The 21,313-nt window shown below is 42.6% G+C and overlaps 1 long non-coding RNA gene across 3 annotated transcripts in view; it reads right to left on the minus strand.

The window, feature by feature from the left end:
• LOC116280972 (uncharacterized) overlaps positions 1-21,313 on the minus strand; it is a 382,863-nt gene that overhangs the window by 21,983 nt on the left and 339,567 nt on the right. The window lies entirely within an intron of this gene.

Here is a 21,313-nt window from a genome sequence, read left to right on the forward strand (position 1 = left end):
TTCTTTTCTGTGTTTCACTGGTTCATTTGTTTGTTTAATACAGGACCCCAAAGTACTTCCAAGAATTTCTAGAAGACGTTGAAATGGCTGTGTAGCACATGAGCTTATGAACAAGTCTGGGCAGCTGCAGTCAATCTCCTACTGTTATCCCTTCTTCTGTTCTGACCTTCCTCCTTTATGCCCTGCTTACCTGTCAGGCATGGCTGTCCCTTTTGTTGGGCGACTTGTATCTATTGCCATGGTGAGACCTTGATTGTATTGGGGTGTTCTCCTGATTTTAGACAAAATCTGAGCAAGAATGGTACATCTCATTCTGAATTCATTTTAACATATTATGGTGAATGCAAAACTGAGACAAAACATTATAGACAAAAATTTTTTTTGTCTAATGTCTTTTAAACAACATTTTTTTTTCCCATAGAGTATCAGTTTTCAAAATCAGATTCTAAGTATTTGGTTATCTTTGACTTGACATCAGTCAGTAAACACTAAGTTCAATGTGACAAGGAGCAAAGAACTTCAGACTTTGTGCCACTCTAGACTTGAGATTCTACTGGGGACACAAAATATTAAGCCTTCCAATTAGAATATAGCCAAATGATTAAACGAAATATGTTGCTGCAACAATCTGAGACACGCTTTAATATCTGCTAAGTCCATCTGCAGGTCAAAGAGGTGAGGGAGGCAGAGTGACCCATCTGAAGGCTGTGGAGAAAAGATGCGAGAAACATGAGGGAGTAAGAGATTGAGTTTAGAGAGAAGAACCAGGCATAATTTTGTTCAAAATTTCATTCTTTATTAGCAATAAATTAAAGTAAGGTGGTGGTTTTTCGATGACTCAGAAGATAGATGTTGCATGAAAGGGTACTGAAATCAACAGGCACAAATAAGGCGGCCAAACATGGAAAAATGATCATAGGTGGAGCATTTGTTCCACTCGCCTTTTATCTTTTACACCTGTGTTTGAATTCATCCAAACTTGCATAAATCCTTTACACAGCTGTCGAGATTGCACCTGAGAAAAGGCTGAAGTGGTCTCAGGCGGGCTAACATTTCATCATTCTGAATACTTAAACCCAAACAGGTTTAAACACTTTGCCAAACCCAAGGATAACGGGCTTCGCATTGATCTTTGCTCTGTTCAAATGTTCAACTGCGTGTGCCAAAACGTATACCGCAGATGGCCTTGCACAGACTCCCACGATTTTGAGCTGCCGAAAAGGCCCAAAATGCCGTTTTAAGGATGGCAGATCTCCTTTGAAACCTACTCAGAAACGCACACCTTGATACATGTCATTAGACAAAGCGCACTGGCTCCTTGTACAAACCCATCTACTGAATTTAATGTTTTCTTTTCTTGTAAACAAGTAGTTAAACATAGTGTATTTCTGAAAAGAGCTCACCAACTTTCCGATATTTGCACTGAACTGTTTCTGATGTCTGTTCTGACCTCCACAATTGTATTACTTTTAACTTGGGATCTGTCATTAAAATTTTGAAATATTACAAACATATACATCAGCATAGTAAAAAATTCACACAGTACAGAAAGATAGCGAGTAGAAAGTCCTCTTGTGCTCTTTCCCCCAGACTGCCCTCCCCAGAGAAACTCCTTTAAGAGTCTGATGCATATCCTTCCAGATCTTTTGTCGAGTGCATTTCTTTGTGTGTGTAAATATAAAGATTATCATAACATAAGCATTGTTTGCCATTATCTTTTCCTTAAAATAGCATAATGCTTGACCAGTTTTTAAAAACTTTGCCAGGGGAGGGTATAGCTCAAATGGTAGAGCACGTGCTTAGCATATAGGAAGTTCTGGGTTCAACCCCCAGTACCTCCATTAAAAAAGAATTAAATAAAGCTCAAGAAAATTATTTAGAAGATAAAAACTTTGCCAGAATAAGGAGTGAATGTTGGTATCTCTGGGTATAGAATTTGCCCTGGGTGACCACTAGCTGCATTTAAACTATTTTCTTCAAACTTAATTCTACAGCTTCCTTGGTAAACATGGTACCATGAAGAAATCAATCTGAAAGTTAATCTTGAAGGAGATTGAGGGCTTACCTTCATGGATAGAAGGGGGAAAAAAAAGGAAATTCCAAGTAGGGGAGTTTCTGGAGTTTGAGCAAAGTCACAGAAATGGGTTCCTAGTCTGTTTCTTGGTACAGCCCATCCGTAGCTGTGATGGAGGAACGCTTGGGCTGTCTTTGTGGCTGCCTTGATGGATTTCTCTCCACTGGGCTCTCAGTAAGACTGTATTCAGTTCGACATGATGCATTTCCTACTTATGTGCTTCTACACCCTGCTGGAGTGCTTTCCACTAAAGGAGCTCCTTTCTAAGGGAAGAGATGGATTTCCTTCCGTGTGGCAGAGGAAACCCCAGAGTGCACTTGTGCCTGAACTTTATGAATTGATGTGAAAATAGCTATGGAGAATTCTGACTGCTGGCAGAACCTGACCGTAAGCTAGCTGGCAAGGTAACAGGGAGTTGAAGTGGTACTGGTGAAAAGTGGAGAGCTGGTGGGTCAGGTAGAGTCAAGAGACAAATTGATTCAAACAAATTATCTGTGGTGTTGAGAATAGGGTTGGAAACATGAAGAAGGAGCAGAATATATATTTAGTTCCAGGGTTTAGCACTTGGACCTGCGCCAGAAGGAATTAAGCTGAGAGTCATGATGAAGTGACACGATCTTCATTCATTATGTCGTCTGTGCCATTTCTTGCCTTTCAGCTTCAAGCCACCCTTCTGTCTTCCTTCAGTGATGCCAGGGGCTCTGAGAATGACTCGGCTTTGCCAGTGGCCTCCCCTGAGGCTCTGCCATTCAGGGATGCTGACGGAGAATCCGAGACTTGCTTCTTCCCGTTTCCTGTGGGCTTCTGATTTGCTTTCTGTCCCTGAGAACATCACCCCAGCTTCACTCCTTTACAAAACCTGGTACCCATGGTTGGTTCCAGAAGCAGCCATGGAACCCAAAGAGCAGTTTCTCCAACATTCACAGAACCTACTTTCTCACCCTCTCCATCCCCTGCACCACCAGCCGCAGCCGAGAAGCACCATCTGTTCAGAGGTCTGGGGTCCCAGCCCCACAGGGCCTCCCCTCTTCAGCTCAGAGACACCAGCCCCAGCCAAACGGCACTTGTCCTCAGAGGTCTGCGGTTTGCAGCTCTGTGCGGCCCCTCTTTCTAAGTTTCCATCATTCCAGCCTCTTCTGTTTGCTCCCACAGTCCTAGGGGTGGTCACCACCACCTGTAACCGTTACCACTGTGAACCCTTAAAGTTGTTGTCCTGTTCTTCGATACTTAGGCACCAGTTCTTTATAATATATTATTTCCGTCCCTGTCCTGGACCCTGACAGACACAGGCTCTCCCAAGATGGGGTGTAAATAGGAGCGCTCATGAGTTCCTGAATCATTCAGGACCTGTGTGAGGCCCGCATGATGTGAGGACAGAGGGAATGGAGGGAAAAGGCATGTTTGGCAAACTGTAAGGGCGAAGGAAACATCAGGATGGTTGATTGGAAACAGGGAGTGAGGACCGGGAGGAGAACAGACGAGGTTTGTCTCCTGGTGGCGGAGAGAATGGTGAGGCCAGAGAAAACAGAAAGTTGGGGAAAGAAATGAGTCTAGCTGGGGGGGATATGCAAATGGGGGTATTCTAAAGGGATGTGGCAAAATGGAACTGAACTCCTAGTGAGAACTACAGCGGGGCTGTGGCTGAGCTTCCTGAGGACGCAGGGCCGGACAGAGGGACTGGAGTTGCCAGGTGACTTGGAAAAAGAGGCTTAATGCGAAGTCCAGTGTGGAGTGGGCCAAACACACAGGGATGGCCTCTTTCTCAACACCCTGCACAGGTCAAAAGAATAAGAATTATGCAGTGCACTGTTTTAACCAGAAGAAGGTACTAGTGCCGATTTGTGGCTCTGTTACTGTTCACGTAAACGAACTTCAATCCGGTTGAATAAGTCAATCCAGTAGAGCGTCCATGGACAATGGTGCCTTTAATTTTTTAAGATGGACGCAATGAGCAAACTACTTTACAAGAGCAGCAAACTGTGAAGCCTGTTGTCATCCAATAAAACACACAGCAAAATTAATCTGACACACATTTAATAATATTTACCATCATTATTGTGCGACATTGTAATTAGGCTCAGGTGGTAAGCCGTTCTTGTAAAATATCCTAATTCATGTGGATGGAAGTCAAATCAATGCTTTTCTCTTTTTGCTTTCTTAGTTTTTTTTTTTATCTAAAATGGATCTGCCAGCAGTTTACACTGATATCATGTACCATCAATTAAAATCCATTTATCAAACATTTATTGATTTTCTATTACATTCCAAGTATTGTGCTGGGCTCTGGGGGAGACAAGTATGAACAGTCTTGGCCTTAAAGTTGAGACATTTATGTGTACACTTTAATCTGAATCATACAGACACTACAGGGTGACCCACACCTGTTCCTGCACTAGGGTCCTGAATCCCATACTCTGTGGTCTTCCTGATTAAATGAACTTCCTCAAAGAGCCTTTTCTCCTTTAATGGACAACCTCCCTCCACGACCCCTGCTGCTGCCCTCTGCTGGCCACCGAGGGTTTTTTTTCCCACCAGCACTTCCCATTTTAAGTTTTGGGGATGGTGAAGGTCTGGACACGGAGGGACTCTGGTTCATGACCCTGGGGCGATCTTGCTCCGGGAAATAACAGACACATGGTAGAGTGGATCGCATAGGGAGCAGAGAAATACAGGTGGAAGAGCCTTTTCCTCCATAGAAGCTGGTCATGTTAGGGGCAGGGGAAGAAAAAGGTCAGGAGGAGAGCCTATGTTCTGGCTGGGAAAACAGAAGAAAGTCTCTTTCTGTGCTAGGGGACAGGCTGGTTTCCAGCCAGAGGGAAATTCCTCATCCAGCAACTCTAGGGAGTGGGCCCCAAGTAACAGAAGCTGGTACAGTCTCTTACCTGCCGTCTTGAGCAGGACAGAAAACAACCTTAGGAGAGAGACTGAAGAACACTGCCCCCTTATTCTGGCCCCTGGTGAATCACTCAGGACAGGTTATGTGGTGTTGCTGTGAAAAGCCCCTTAGAGCTCAGTGGTGTAACGCTGCACAGTTGTGTCTCTCCCTTACTCTGCGTGCCCATCATGGGCTGCCTAGGTCATCCTTACTCCGCCTGTGAGCTGACGGGGTCTCTGCTATCTGGGGGCAGCCATGATTTCTAAGCCAAGGAGAAGGGAAGGGAAAGGCAAATCACACTGGCTCTTAAAGCCTCTGCCCAGAAGCCATGTAAGTCATTTCATTCACACGCCATTGGCCAAAGCAGTGACACACCATGCCTTTCTTCAGGGTGGTAGAGAGGCAGGAAGAGGAGAACTGGAAGCATCCTGCCTGCAACACCGAGCTGCTGTGCAATGAATTACAGGAATCCTAAGGAGCAGCTGTACGAATAGGAATAGCATGAGGTTCCAGGGTCACTGGAACGAGAATCCTCCATCGTACCTGAAATATCTCTTTGACCTGTTCAAAGACACTTGAAATTCCTTGCACAGCACGTAAAATGATGTGCAATTAAGAAAGGCTTAAAAAAATCCAATAAACTAACAAGCCCTTTCCTATCAAACTACAAATCTGGTCTTTTGTGTTTTGATGGCTGGGAAGGACCTTAAAGGACAAGAAAGGGAGATGCTGTCATGCACACCGGGCGTCTGTAATAAACCAATATGCTTCCTCCCAAGTCGTCTGGTTCAATCCTCTTAACTTGAGAGACTTGAGTAGTTAAGAACATAAACTCTGGAGCCAGACTGGCGGGGCTTGAATCCTGGCTCTACCATTTAGTACTTCTGGGACCTTGGGCAATTCCTCTGTGCCTCAGTTTCCTCAGGCAGAAAAAGAAGATAATGATGGTATCGACCTCAGAGGGTGGAGAGGAGGAGTTCATGTTGTTAAGTGCTAAGAATGGTGCCTGGTAACCAGCAAGTGCTTTATATAAGCATTTGTTAAAAATACGAAGGAAGTTCTATGAAGTAGCTCCATTTATCAAGAGAAAGCCAAGCTCATGGAAGTTAAGTAACTTGCTTGGGGGAGGGAAAGCACCAATATTCACTCCACTTTTCTCCAAAGCCCAAGTTCTTTCTTTTACACCATACTGGGGGCTAGAAAACAATATGCAAAGGAGAAAAGTGCATGGACGTGGGAGGCAAGAAAGGCAAGCTTTTCCAGCCTCTCAACATTGCTTCTACATGTGTCTGAAAATTTTTATGTTCTGAATGGCTCTTAAATAGAAACTTGTTGGTGAGCAAGAATGACTGTCCTGCATGAGGCAGATATCATTTAATGATACAGGAAAGACATTGTGTACCAGTGACCTGTTAAGGGTACAGTGAACACATGTCAGCCATCTGTCAAGTCTTGAGGACGTTATAATCTTAGGTGGATAAGTTTAATAACTCCAAATGTAAAATGTTTGCTTGAAATACGAGTGACACATTTTCCTCTTGAATGACAAGTCCTTGTGAACATCAGCAGGACAGTGAAAGAACAATATAAACACAGTGTGGTGCAAATGTTAGGTGTGAAAAATGAACGGATGGGAGCAAATGATGGTCCTCTCGTGGCAGCTGCAAAGAACCAAGAGATGTACATTCTGAATTCTCAGCTCCCTGTTTTGAAGAACCAGCTGTTTATAGGGAGGAACTACAGCCTGGGGGTTAAAAGCAAACTCTGAAGTCAGAGACACCCAAATTTGGATCCAAGCTTTATCACTGCCTGGCTTTATGACGGTCAGTTTTCTCATATAAACAATAGACACCAGGACATTATAGTTGCCCCACAATGGCCATTCCACGGCTCCTCCTTTGTGTAAGCTGTGCTTTGAGGGAAGTTACCCCTCCCTCCCCCACCTCAGGAGCGGGCCCTGCTTAATATTAGCCTGTCACTGTACTCCCATTACTTGTCCCAGTGATGGTGTCAGGGATGCAGTACAGATAACTCAGTACAAAGCTCAGTATAAAGAGCAGCCTTTGTTTATTGTTCTGGGATAATGCGCACCCCCTTGAATGTGAATGAAGAAGCATGTAGGCCTGATTACTGCTGACAACTCTGTGTGACCGTGAGGTGAATGAACCTCAAGATGGATCCAACAAGTGGAGGAAGACCGAGACATGAGAACTGCAGAGAAATGGAGCCAGCGCACTGATCAAGCCATGCCTGAAGCCCACACTACCACTGGATTTTTCTGTCGTACGAGCAATGAATTTTTCTTCTTTGTTAAATTAGTTTGAGTTATTTCACATCAACCTAGTTTGTAGGCTTACTTCCAGAGTGGTTGCATATGAGTAAATATCTTAGCAGACTGCCTGGTGATTTCTAAGACAGCATCACAGCAGTGCAATTATTGTCGCATGGTTGGGGAGAGGGGGGAGCGCTACAGATAATGACATGTAACCGAGCCCCCAGGGACAGGGTGGTGGTGATGTTTGGTGCAGAGAATAGGAATTAAGAATAGAAGCAATCACTTGAAACTTCCATTTCATCAATCTCTCAGGCTAATTACTAATTAGTTTACTATTTAATTGGTAACTCCAGCTATTAATTATGTGAGGAAATAAAAAGGTTTATAAATATGCAGTCTCACATATTCTATAATTTAAAGTCATGAATCAGAAGGAGGTACGTGATTTGCTTCTCAATTCAGAGGGCCCCAGGACTTCAAGATGTATTAAGGAGTGGAATGCTGCAGAGAGCTTAAATTTTTGTCAACCGTTGGATGAAAAAGAAAGTAGAGTTAAAAAAAAAAAAAACAAACCTGAACTGAAGTGAAGTTAATTGAGATCACAGTGTTCTTTCAAAGTCCCTTTCTAAGGTGCTAAGGGAAGCTGGTGAGCGCAGTGTTCAGCTGTGCTGGAATGTGGGGGCTGAGGCCTGCCTTTCCGGGGGGTGGGGGTGCCGGCCTACCTACCCTGTGCCCATCTGGGATCCCCAGGGGTGGGAGCCTGACGGGAGGGTGCCATTGACGGCCCTGGAGAAGCAGGGAGAGAACGAAGCAGGCTGTGGAGAGATAATGAGTTCCGTTTCTGACATGTTTAGTTTTAGGAGGTGGTGGGACACCCAAGTAGAGATATTCTGCAGACAGAAAGAAATATGGCACTGAAGAAAGGGTGAGAGGTCAAGGCTGGGGCTGGAGATTTGGGAGTCATCTGCATTCAGGTGGTAATTAAAGCCATCTGACTGGAACTTCCAAGAAGAGTGTGCAGGGAGGGAAGAAAGCCCACGGCCCCAAACCGAGCCTTGCTGAGGAAAGAAGGAAAAGAGGGGGAAAGGCACTTGAGGAGGTTCAGGAAAGAAATGATGAGAGAGGAAGGAAGAAGCCTACAGATCGTGGTCCTTATAGCCAAGGGCAAAGAGGAAATGGACAGAGACCCATTAAAAAGGCTCGTAGAAGCTGAAAAAGCTATAAAGAGCGCTTAGGCAATTGGATGTTTCCCTCATTTTACAAACACCATTCAGAAGGAAGCAAAGGTCATTTACCCTTCAAAGAACTGGGGAAATCGTTGGTATAGGATGAATGATTTGGGGGAGACTGAATTGTCACTGTTTTCTTTTTCTGACTAAAAAAGAAAAAATATTTATATCCGGGGGATTTATGAAGTTAGTGTGTACTCGCAGTGGAGACAGTAAATGAGAACTTCTCACTCACCGTAGGCTGGGGTGAGCTCAGCAGCTCGTCCAGGGTAGCAGCAGAGTCAGGGTTCCTCCCTTCTCCCTCTCCTCCTCTTTTCCTTCCAACATGTCAATACTTTTTTTTCTCTTTTTTCTGTGCTTTGATCCCTTGATGAGTAACTCACAGGAAAGAGCTTGCATTTCCCCATCTGTCTGTCTGTCTGCTAACTCATTCAACTGGACTATCAGAGCAGCATGACATGCAGGTGGCAGTGGAGGACGCGGAGCCACCTGGGCATCTTTTGTGGTTCCAGGTGATCTGCACACACTAGGCTGCTCCCGTGTCAGGAGAGGGAATCTGACCATTCTCTGGCACAGTATCAGGGCCACGTCTTGGAGGGGAAGTTCTGGCTGAATTCTGGGCCTAGCGAGGTCTAGAGTACCAAGCATAAACTGGTCAGAATTCTGGAGGAGGATGAGACCGAAATCTAGCTTCACAAATAGGCCAGTCTAGGAGCGGCTTACCCCCAGTCCACGGAATCCCAGTCCTGGTTACAGCAAAAGGGTGGGGGCATGCGCACCCAACACGGGGACCCAAGGCCCAGGCTGGTCTAGCGATCCCAGGAAGTGGGGGAGAAACTGAAGAATACAAGGCCGACTGAGAATTCTTACTCTAAGGAAAAGCCCTGAAATATAATGCAAATTGAATGGAGCGTGAGGGATCAGGAGGCCCACGCCCATTAGCACTGAGAAGACAGTCCCAAGGGGTTTTCATGTCCTTGAGAAACGACTTCCAAAAGCTTGGAAAAGTGGCTGAGAAAGACGTGGTCTCGGCTGAACAGGGAGTGTGTGTGGAGGTCGGCGGAGATGAGACAGGGTGATTCTGGGGTGATTCTGACACCTCCTCAATCGGCTGCCGGAGGAGTCCAGTCCTCTTCTCTCTGGCTGCCTGGCTGGAGCATTATACGGAGGCTCAGCACAGAGAAGGGTGAGGAACACCCCCTTCTACCTGCTCCCTTACTAGGCCTCTGAGGCAGGTTCTCGACTGGAAGGATTTTGCCAAACAAACTAGGAAGCAAAGTCAACTTCGAATTTTAGGTCAACAACAGATGATTTTGAGGTTAAGTATATTCCGAATATTGCATGGGATATACTTATACTGAAAAATGATTCAAATTGCTTCTCTGTGGCTGAAATTCAACTGAGCGTCCTATAATTTCATTTGAGAAATCTGGCAAAGCTACGTCCAGAGGATTGGCAATGTCTGGGGGACACTTATTGTCATGACTGGGAGGGAGGGGCTGCTGGCATTTAACGAACAAGAAGAGGCCAAGGATGCAGTTCCTGAATGTCGAGTCGTGAGGAAACTGAGAGAGCCCGGCCGAGGCCGAGCCGGCAGGCCAGTGTGTTCCAGCGGAGCGTGTTTGTATTCAGGTGGAATTGTTAACTAACTGCTAATTAGACTGGAGTGAGAGCCAGGTACTGTGCCTGTCCCACCTCCACCACTTACTGTGTGATCGCGCATGAATTACTTAACCTTTCTTTTCCTGAGTTTTCTCATATGTGAAATGAGGAAAATATGAATACTGATGTACCATATCCTTTTTCGTGTGTGCCTGTGAGGATTATAATAATGGGTTATTACACGAACAGTGCTTACAACAGTGCCTGGAACATAGAAAACTGTCAATAAATGTAAACTAATGTTTTGTTAACTATTGTTACTAATCTAAATAAGGGAAAAAAACCACTTAGGACTCTAAAAATTGTTGGAGGACATTGCACGATTCCCTCTATCATTTGTTATGAATGCCCCATATTAAGGTTGATGGATAAAATTATAAAATGCCCTAACTAAATTTGAATTTCAGATAAACAGTGAGTAATCTTTTAGTGTAAGCATAACCCAAATAAGTAAGCACAGGGCATACTTACACTAAACAAAATTCAGTTTATTTACAACTGAAAGGTAATTGGGCTTCTTTATTTGTTCAATCTGACCACTCCACCCATTTTGGAAGGGAGAGGTTGTGTGTGTACATGTGCCCTTTGGTGGGCATGTCTCAGTGCAGTCAGTTCTGGGGGGGCTTCCAGGGGTGAGCTGAAGATGTGGAAAGGGCCGATCCTCCCTGAAGACCATGAAGGAGCAGAAACGGCCAAGCTACCATTTGTGAGGTTGCTGAAAAGCTTCCCGTCACCAAGCCCTGACTTTTCTTTCCACCAATTACTGAAAAAGGCATGGTACTTAAAGAATCAAAAGGCGTGCAAAATATTCGAGAAAACTACCTTGTTCTCAGAGTGTAATGGTATTTTTATACTCCAGTACCAGGGTCAGCAAACCTTCTTCTGTAATGGGCCAGATAGGAAGTATTTCAGGCTTTGCACAGCATGTTTGGACTCTGTCACATGTTCTTTTCCTGCTCTTTCTTCTCTTTTTTTTTTTTTTAAACAACCTCTTAAAAATGCAGAAATCATTCTTAGCTGCGGGCTTTACAGAAACAGGCCAGGTGCTGGACCTGACTTGTGGACTACATATAGTTTGTGGATCCTTGCTTAAATACCCAGAAGAACATTGAGGTGCTAGGTAGGGCTCTGATGTGGTACATTTAATCATAGTTATCATGTTTATAATTTATATTGGAAAGGAAACTAGGATCTGATTTTAGTTAATTAGTACTTATTTAGCATTTACCATAAGCAAGGCACTGTCACCTGTATCAACTCATTTAAACTGATTAACTTATTTAAACTGCGTCACAGAGAAGTCGGGTAACTGGCTCAAGGTGGTACTGCTAGTAAGTGGTGAAGCTGGGATTTGAACTCAGGCAGTCCAGCTCTAGAATCCACAGCCTTGACCATGATGCTACGTTGTCTCCTATGAGAGGAATAAACACTTAAACAAATGTATGATATTCATGTCCTCGTCTCACTTCATCTTCCAAGTAGCTTCATATCTAAGATTTCAGACATACTGAAATGATCAAAGAAGGAACTTTTACTTTACCTGCCATCTGGCGTTGGGGAATTTTTAGACTGACTGGAGGAAATCAGATTAGATGATGTCAACCATGGGTAAGGATCATGGACTATCCTGGCATAAGCGATGCAAATATGTACATTTTGAGTACCAAGGACTGCAACTGTGGAGTCTGGGACTTCCCAGGCAAGGGAGAAATCTCTATGGTTTAGGGAACCCTAGAAGTGAGGTTTTCATTGGATTTCCTCGAAGCGGGAAAGGCTTAATGTATAAAAGAAAAGAGAACAGCTATTGGAAACCTCTTGCCATCACAGCAGTAGGATTTAAGGGGGTCCAGATAATGATGCTTATGAATAGCCTCTCACTTTGGTCTCTGGTGAACCTGCGAATATCAACCAGACTGAATGGGGACAATTTTCTTGTTCCCACTAATGGTATCTTGCAAGCACTCTTGGAAAGAGTACATTAAGAAGTTTAAGAAGCAGAAAACAATAAGTAAGAACACTGCTGGCCGAAATATGAAGATGACCTGGGTCTTCCTTCCCCACCTTCCCAGACTTGGGCTGCTCTTCCTTTATCCATATTTGCTGGGGATGTGGAGTGTTCGCTGACTTGGGTTCCACCTCTTCTGTCTCTTACTCTCAAACTTTCAGGACCCTGACATGCCAGTTCAGGGGGATGGCAATTCAGCACGTCACGCCTTTCTGGGATCCAGAGGCCATATCACAATGCCTAGCAGATCCTCAGCTGAGCACCTTTCCTTGATTAGAGCCCAGGGTCACACTGCAGACCCAGTCTTTGGGGAAGTGAAGAGGCAACACCTTATTCTCTTTCCCTTACTAAGTTCACCTTATCTTTTTTCTTTGATGAGACACCTCTTAATTTTCTGGCTCACCCTCGTCAGTCTGTGGAACACATTTTCTATTGTTTCCTCTTGATACTGGGTTCCCAAAAGTAGAAGTCCTAGATAAATAATCAGCTTGCTGTATTTTTTGGACATTAAGAAAAAATAAAACATAGATGCAGGAAAATACATGTCAGGTTAATTTCAAAGTGTGCTATATTCATCCTGAAATAATGTAATTATCCTATTCCTCAACACAGGCTGCTTCAGTTTTTATTTTTACCCCTCTCCCCTCCAGGATACATCTTGTGAACATATAGAATTTTAGAGCTGGAGTGTATCTTTGGAGATTTTTTTTTTGTCCGATTTCTTTTCAAGTGATAGAACACAGTTTAAATGAATATGTTTTGACTGAAGAAATGTATGATTTATTTCATGGGCCACTGGAGTGATTTAGCTGCATATTTATTATTATCTAATGATGTCATAGTCTTCTGGAGGTGCTGGAAGCCGTTAATGTGTCTATAGGTTGATTCTTTTCCTCTGGGTCCATCCTTTAAGTAAAACCTCCTCCATGTAGCCTGTTTTTTTCCCTTAACAGAGGAGTGTTTAACCTTCAGCCTCTGAATCCTTTGAGTATAGATTGTGTGTGCGTGCATATGTGCTGTGATTGTATGGAGAGTGTTGGTGGGGCTGGAGTATAAAATAAATGCAAGGCCCTTCATGCACTTTTTTTTTAATTGAAGTATAGTAAGTTTACAATGTTGTGTCAGTTTCTGGTGTACAGCATAATGTTTCAGTCATACGGATACATATATTCTTTTTCATTATGGGTTACTACAAGCTATTGAATATAGTTTCTTTCATGCACTTTTTATCTGTGACTGTAAACAAATTGCATTACAGGTAAAGGAAACATTAGTGCCCGCAGATGCTCTGTTTGATACAGCAAAAGTTTCATGCAGTTGAGAAACTGTTATAGTCAAACTGCTACAGTACAATGCTGTTAACAAGGCGATTAAAGCATTATGATTCTGGAATAATTGAAATATAGAAGAGTTTTTGGGGGGGTTAACTTATTAAAATGCTTTAGCTTATTTTGTTGCTCTCATCCATATCACATATTCCTTCTGGTTTCAAGGAAACGTATGTGCAGATCTGCACGGCAATACCTTTCTTCAAGGTGATCACAAACCCTGAAAGAAAAGCTGAAGTTTAAATTACTTTGTTTTCAAATAGACTTACCTGGATAGGACCATGCAAATAGTGAGCACTCAATATGTCTATGTTGATTTGATTTGTAAGAAAAATCCCAGATAATTAACAGATACACATTACTATATATAAAATAGATAAACAACAAGGACTTACTGTATAGCACAGGGAACTATACTCAATTTCTTGTAGTAATGTACAATGGAAAAGAATATGAAAAAATATATGTATGTATATGTATAACAGAACTGCTTTGCTGTACACCTGCAACTAACATTGTAAATCAACTACCCTCCAAAAAATTAAATTAAAAAAAGAAAAAGCCCAGATAATATTTTCCAACATAGATGTGGAGTGGATACATGGCTCTCAGCCTACAGTGTTTGTCCAGATAAGACTGAACTATGGGGTTACGACTGCAGGAAGTGATTAATTTTCTTAGGTATTTTAACATGGCCCTTTGAAGGGGATCAGCTTTTTAATCTTTAAGATTATATTTATTGCCATGGTGCTTCCCTTCTATGTTTAGACATGAAAGTGAATGTCACTGTTGAACAGTAAACACAGGGGAATGACTTTGTGACAGAAGTATGTAAAGTATCTTGTAATTCAGCAGGAGAATCAAAGTCCGCTTCAGTTCTTTGCATTCTCAGGGACTCAGAAGGGATTAAGGTAACAATAGCTAGAACCTTTGCAGGAGAGTAACTGAAGGAGAGCATTCCTTGAACCTCAGAAACCTGGGTGAAAGGAATTGGGCAATTAAGGTCTTTAGGAAATCTAATGGGGTCATTTGTGAATGGCGTCTTCATGGAACTTGGCAAACTGTCATCTTGGAGATCAAGGGAGGTCACTGGCTTAAGAGATGGGGGAATGAAAGTGGAGTGACTGTTTCCTGCAAAGTATGTTTAAAGACTCTTAACTCTTGTCTGACAGTAGCTACAGGGTTTGTTTTTTTTTTTTTTTTTTGGACAATATCAGGGAGCTAAAGATACAATGCCTCTGTAAAGTGAGCTCTCTTGGTTTTTTGCCTAAGTCATATCATGTCCAAGAAGCCAAGATTTGGGTTCTTAACCACAATTATTCATAACTGACTGAAGTTATCCAATCATCAAATATTTATTAAAGCAAATGACAAACCACGCTGAAGACAAAAGTATAGGAAAAGGAAATTTCTTACATTAGCTTAAATTCTTAATAAATACATTGATGCTATTGCCAATTCATCAAACATCTTTATTACCAGTTTAGGGAGTGGATATCCTGTTTCTTTGGGTAGGCATGGAAAAATTTGAAAAAGTGGAAAAGTAAAATTATAATATTCAACTCGAGTGTTATATATACATCTTAAGTGGGGCAGTAACAGTGGGTCTAGCCCAGGATGACAAGGGATCTGGAAAAACAGTCATCTAAAGAGAGGTGTAAGGAATTAAGTTGAAGGAAAGAATATTAAGCAGACACAGTGTTTTCCCAAATGTCTGAAGGACTGTCTGGTAGAAGAAAATTTTTTCTCTTTATTGCAGAACAAACGCATAGGAGTTATGTGAAGGTAATGAATTTGACATAGGAAACAGTTTGATTTGAGCTGGGGAGCGTCTCCACACTTTTCTAAGTATGCAAGGATGCTTGCAGCCATTGAAAGCTAATGATCAAGTAGCAATGTGTCAATAATAGTTTTTTAGAATGTTTTGCCTGCATCTACACCCGAGCCAGTTCCAAATCTCCAAATGACAACCAAGTCTTTTTACTGGGTAATTGCCAAAAACAAAGTAATCCACTAGAAGCAAACTCATTCTGGTAGTTTGGAGAAGTCTCTGTATCTGTGTGTGGTGGTGGGGGCGAGGGTAGCGGGCTGCAGGGGTTCTTATTTTAAAATTATACTAGAGTCAGGCAGATTCCTCTTTTGTTTCAAAGACTAAAAATAGCAACAATTCCTGAAGTGCAAGTCTGCTAATCACAACATTTCAAGGAGCTATTTTATTTCTGCTAGGGTATGTCTAAAGAATCATTACTGTTGTTAATATGTTTATAGTAATTCTTGCTTTTCACGCTTAACTCCTAAGGGGAAAACATAATGTCAAGAAATTCTTACCCTGAAGGACATCTAGCAACAAATATTTCATCGGCTCTGTGCAAAAGATAAGCACCTGCTTTTGTATATTATCCTCACGATTTCTCAAGAACACAGGCATGATAGTTAAACAAAGGGTGGCCTTTATCTTTGTTGTTTCTATCCGTGGAAATTCGAGTACATTCTTTTTCAAGTGACTGACAAGTGGCGTAATGGAAGCACATTAAGTGTGGGGAGGCTGTAATATACACTCAGTTCATCCCAACTCCTATAGCACCTGGCTATCCGTCCGCCCAGAGGACTTTGAAGATCGAAACCAACTTATCCGTAAAATACCAACTGCTCTTTTATTAACGTGAATTGGGGTATGTCCACACTGGTTCCTTCCATCTTAATGGAAGTCACATTTCTCAGGACTGGAGCAGAAGTGTTGACTAAGTGTTGAGCAATTGAAAGCCATTGTTTATAGCACACTGTTACCTCGGGGACTGAAAAGTTCTGTTTTTCATGTTTCTGAATAGTCATCAGGTGATTAGAAAAGCTAAACACATTCCCACAAGTTGATTTACTCATCGGCTGGGCAGATATGGGCCATGCTGGTTGGTTCATGATGGATTTCAAACTACAGGCACACCCATGCCAATTTAGTAAAAATGCTTCTTTCAAAAAGCTCCTGTTCTGTCCGCACCACTTGTAAACATTGAATTCTGTGGTGGCAAGTTTCCTCCAAAGTCTACTTCAGTTACTCAAAATATTTATGAATGCGTACAGCCAGCCTTAAACTTGTTTTGAAATATCATTCTTATAAGTTATTGTAAACAGAAGTCTTTGGTTCAAGCAGCATGCATGTTCAGATTATCGTAAACCAAGCTGGAGATGTTTAGAAAAAAGAGTTTTATGTTTGCAGCACAGGTATTTTTGTTTTCAATCACAAAACCCATTTCTAGCTCTTCAGGGAAAAGAGGAGCAATAATTATAAACCTCTGGGGCCCAGGTGGCTAAGCTATAAAGCTACAGGATGATTTTTTTCTTTCTTGTTATTGTCAGAAATACCAAGGAATGGACTTGTTAGAGGTCAAGAGCCATTTGGATGCTAACATTCTACACAACTGGAAATGTCATGATTCACATCGATAACCACATACAGGTATGAATGCAGAGGTGGCCCCACATGGTGAGTCTGATCTCAGCCGGAAGCCAGCTGCACTGTGTTCTAATATTAGCAAAGCAGACCCACTTTGGCAAATGGAGGATGATTTAAGGCTCTATTTTTGTTGTTCAGCAAATGCCGTTAGGAGTAGCAGAAGGTTACCCTTTTCCCATCACCTTAATTCCAGAGATATTCACAGACCTGACATTAGGCTGTTGGCTACTCGTCATAAGACTTCTCTGTCAAAGTGAATTCAGCTGATGAACTACGAACACGCTTACAGTCAGATAATAGATGAAAGAGTCTCGAGATAAACGAGGTGCTTATAGAAAACCCGGCCAAAGTTGTTTAAAAGAGGATGGCAAAAGCCGTTAATTCCCGTCAGGCAGTTTCAAAAGGCAGAGGGTACTTGACTTCTTACGTACAGAGCACATTATCTTACCTTTTTGGCAAGAGTGGGGCCTCCAATGTTATGTTGAAAGGGAGAGCGTGCCTTTTTAAACTAACACTAAATACCATGTTCTTCTGGAGGGAGAAGGGGAAATTTTCTCCCCTCAAGTACGATGTAGGGCTTTGTAGCCTTCCTTACAGGCTAACATTTTGACCAGGTTATATGACATCAAATACTCTTGTTTTTCCACATTCTGTTCCCTCTTTCTTTCCCACCCAGAATGCTCAAATTATACCCGTGGAAGATAGTAACTTGAACACTGACGATCTTTTTTGTTCAGGAGCTGATCACATTAAGAGTCACACTGAACCATTTTTGGTGACTTCTCACTTCTAGTTTCACACTTTAGAATGAAGATTTCAAAATGTGGCTAAAACATAGTTGGTCCACACCTTTTCCCACTGAAATAGTCCATATGTCTCTATTTACAAGTAAGTTACATTTTGGGTTGTATCTGTCAGCATGATTTGTTAATAGCACTAAATATTTTAAAATATTTAAACATTTTTAGAAACTGTGACAATTGGATTAGGATATCTCTTATCTCACAAACGTAAAAATGTAAGTTTGCCAAAGGAAAGATTTCGTAGCTTTTCTTTTTCAGTTTGATGCACAGAGTTTAAAGCTCAGAAGAATGCAGTTGGACTCAAATTTGAAAGAAGGGTGTGGAAACAGACTTCTCCAAAAAGGAGACCAGAACTCTATATACAGGGATCCTAGATAATTCAAAAGGCCTCCCGCAAGAGTTTCCTGCATACTCATCTGCTTTACCCTGTTTCTTTCAGACACAGGCAGCTAAGGAGCTGAGGCAGGAAGTGAAGGTGAGAGAGAGGGAGAGGGGGCTCGGGCTGTAGAGAAAACGCAGCCATGGTGTGAGGCAGGAGCAGGTGAGGAAAGCACACGGACAGCCCTGGACTACCTTCTGAGATGCAGTCAGACCTGTACACAGCTGTGGGAAGCCTTTGAGTGGCGTCCCACGTCACTAGGAGCAGAAACCTACAGGCCTCCCCTAGCTGGCTCCCTGCCCCTTCTCTGGCCTCTCCTTCCACTCTAGCCCCTGTAGGCTTTGTCATCCACCCCTCAAACCCACCAGGGTGTTAGTACTCAGCGCCACCTTCTCCTGGCTCACTCCCTCACCTCCCCCAGGGCTTTGCTCAAACGCCACCTTCTTAGCCAGGCTTTCTCACAACACCCTACTGACAACCGCAGCCCTTTCCCTTTCCCACCCTGCCTGCAACATCTTTCCAGACCCCCTTTCTCTGCCTTAATTTTCTTCAGTAACACTTATTGCCACTTATTAGACTTCCTAGGTATCGGACTTGTTTATTGAACATAAGCTCTTCAAGGCCATAGGTTTTAGCCTGCTTTGTTTCTTGATTTAGCCCCAGCACCCAGAAGTTTGTGATATATAGTAGTGTTATGGAACCAGGTTCCTTTTGCCCCACAAGCAGCGAGACACTGAGATTTGAAGCTAAGAGAGAGTATATTTGCAAAGCAGCCAAGTGAGGAGACGAGGAACAAATCTCATATCCACCTCCTCCCAGGAAGGGGTTGGGAGTATTTATAGGATAAGAATGAAGCAACAGGGCGGTCTGAGGCATGGGGAGTGACTGGAAAAAGGTGCAGTAATTGACAACCTGCCCAGGTGTAGCTAACCTCTGCATGTTCTAAAGGACGTGTCATGGACATCGCGCATGCCCAGCTGGAGGGTCGGTGGTCCCAGCCAGTCTTAACTGGCTCAGCTCCGACTAGTCACAGCTGACTCCACGTTCCTGGAAAACAACTCCCACAAGCATCTTATTGTTTAGGCGACGTGCTGCTTGGAGGACACACAAGGGCCTTGATTAGTGAAGGCAGGTGATATGGATTTGACTAATGATCACCCAGGGTTTCAGTCTCCCATCTTTTGATCATCCCTCCATCTTGAGAGAAGAGAGGTGATGACCACCCTGCTACGTTTTGATCACAAAGAGGTAGACCTAACAGGTCTTGAGAATGGAACTGTTTAGCATGCAGTTGGCAGTATTCTCTTGTTCCCAGCTTCAAGTTGACATTTTGACCCCAATAAACAAATACTACCTTTGCACCAGCTGTCAAGGCATTTCATAGGTACCAGATTGGTAATTGAAACCACAAAGATGGACCCTGAGGGGCCACACAGTATGCCAAACATATTGTTAAGATTTAGGCTTTTATTTTCAGAGATTTGATTGAAGACAGTCAAGCCAGGGATCAGTGACTTTCCTTTTTTCATACTGGAGTGTATTGATCATTATCAGTTTGAATCAGTTTGGCTGAAACACTTAGATATTAAATGTGGAAGGGACACAGGCTGGGAAAAGTAAGTATGATTTCTACAGTATCCCCACCAAATAGAACCTTGACAAGGGTAGATGCCAGGGTCATTTATAAAGTTCTTTTTATCTGAGGACACAAAAGAGGACCAAATTTCAGCTTAGACAAGGAAAATCAGGGTACAGAAAATTCTCTGTTGATTAGTTTAATTTAGTATGTTACACATGAAAAGTCAGAGTGAAGTTAGGGATGGCTGAAAAATCGCTGACAGGCACAACCAAGGGGTCAGCATGATCAAATACCAAAAAAGGTTTTGGATGAGATATCCAACAGCTAGAGAGAGGTAATGGCAATGGGGTTGGAAAGAAGTAGATGGATTTGAGAGACATGATTTACAGACGTAGCAACGAACTTGTGGACTTCAGCTAGATGTACTCTAAAGACGCACCTGAGTTGCACAGCCTACCCACGAGTCCCCAAGCTGGGAAAGGAGGCCTGAAACGTTACTTGTAAACCTGTGCTTATCTACAAATAGTTTATGGTTACGTAAACACAGATGTTGGATAAGGCTAAAACTAAATAGTTTTGGACAGAGAGTGAAGGCAAGGAAACAAAGTTAGGACTGAGGCGATGCTGTGATTCTAATTAAAACACAAATGTTAAATGAAAGTAAAAATGCTCCAGTCAGCTTAAGTCCATAGTAAATCATCTATTGAAAATATGGTTATGCTTCCAGAAATCATTTTGGGTTTATTTTTTGGAGGTTGGGATCTGTTTCCTAAATGTATGACGTGCTCGGATGTGATTAGGTTTATCCCGATCTATTTAAGTCAAAATATAGCTTAAAAAGCTGTGTATTACCATAAACAAATACCAGAAAGATGATTGTTGTAAAAATACTAATTAAATAACACCAAAAATATGAAATGCCAACAAGGTATTTAATGATACTACTTTTTAATGTTGATGCCTGAAGTCTAGCAGATTTGATTAGACGAAAATAAGGACATAAATGGAGACTGGCACTTATGAAGTCAATTTCTGGGTTCTTTCAAAGAGTACAGCACTGGATCCTTAGCGTATATAATTTAGAAGGTTAGGAGTTTTAGTTACACCATGTATATCAATAGCGTGGCACTGCTGCCAACAAAGTGAATGTCTTTTTAGACTGAATTGGTGAGCATGTGTGCCTCGTCTGGGGAAAATGGCAACCCTACTCTAGTTTGCTGTGGTCAAACTGTACTCAGAACATTATGAGTGATACTGAACACCACACTTTCAGAGGAATACAGACAAAGTAAAGTGTGTTGACAGTTGATAAATCAAGATGCTGAGGTTACTGGACAACCAGGAAGTGTTTAGCTTGAATGAGAGGGAATTAAAAAACATTAAAGCTATCTTGCACAGGAGGAATTAGAGGGTTCTACAGGTCCCCAAGAGATAAAATTATAATGAATTTAAGTTACAGGGAGAAAAACAGGGTAAGAGAAGAGGACAGGACATACATGCACCATCCCGAGAGCAAAGAAAGCTAGTGCTGTGATGGAGAAACCATGGTGAGCAATACTGATTCTCATGCCAACCACTGCATGGGACCATTAGTTCAGAGCAGCGTGGTTCTCTTCAGAGTAAAATGAATGTCCTCAGGGTGGCGAGGGAGCT

The sequence above is a fragment of the Vicugna pacos genome, chromosome 6 (genome assembly GCF_048564905.1).
Source record: "Vicugna pacos chromosome 6, VicPac4, whole genome shotgun sequence".
NCBI classification, from domain to species: Eukaryota; Metazoa; Chordata; class Mammalia; order Artiodactyla; family Camelidae; genus Vicugna; species Vicugna pacos.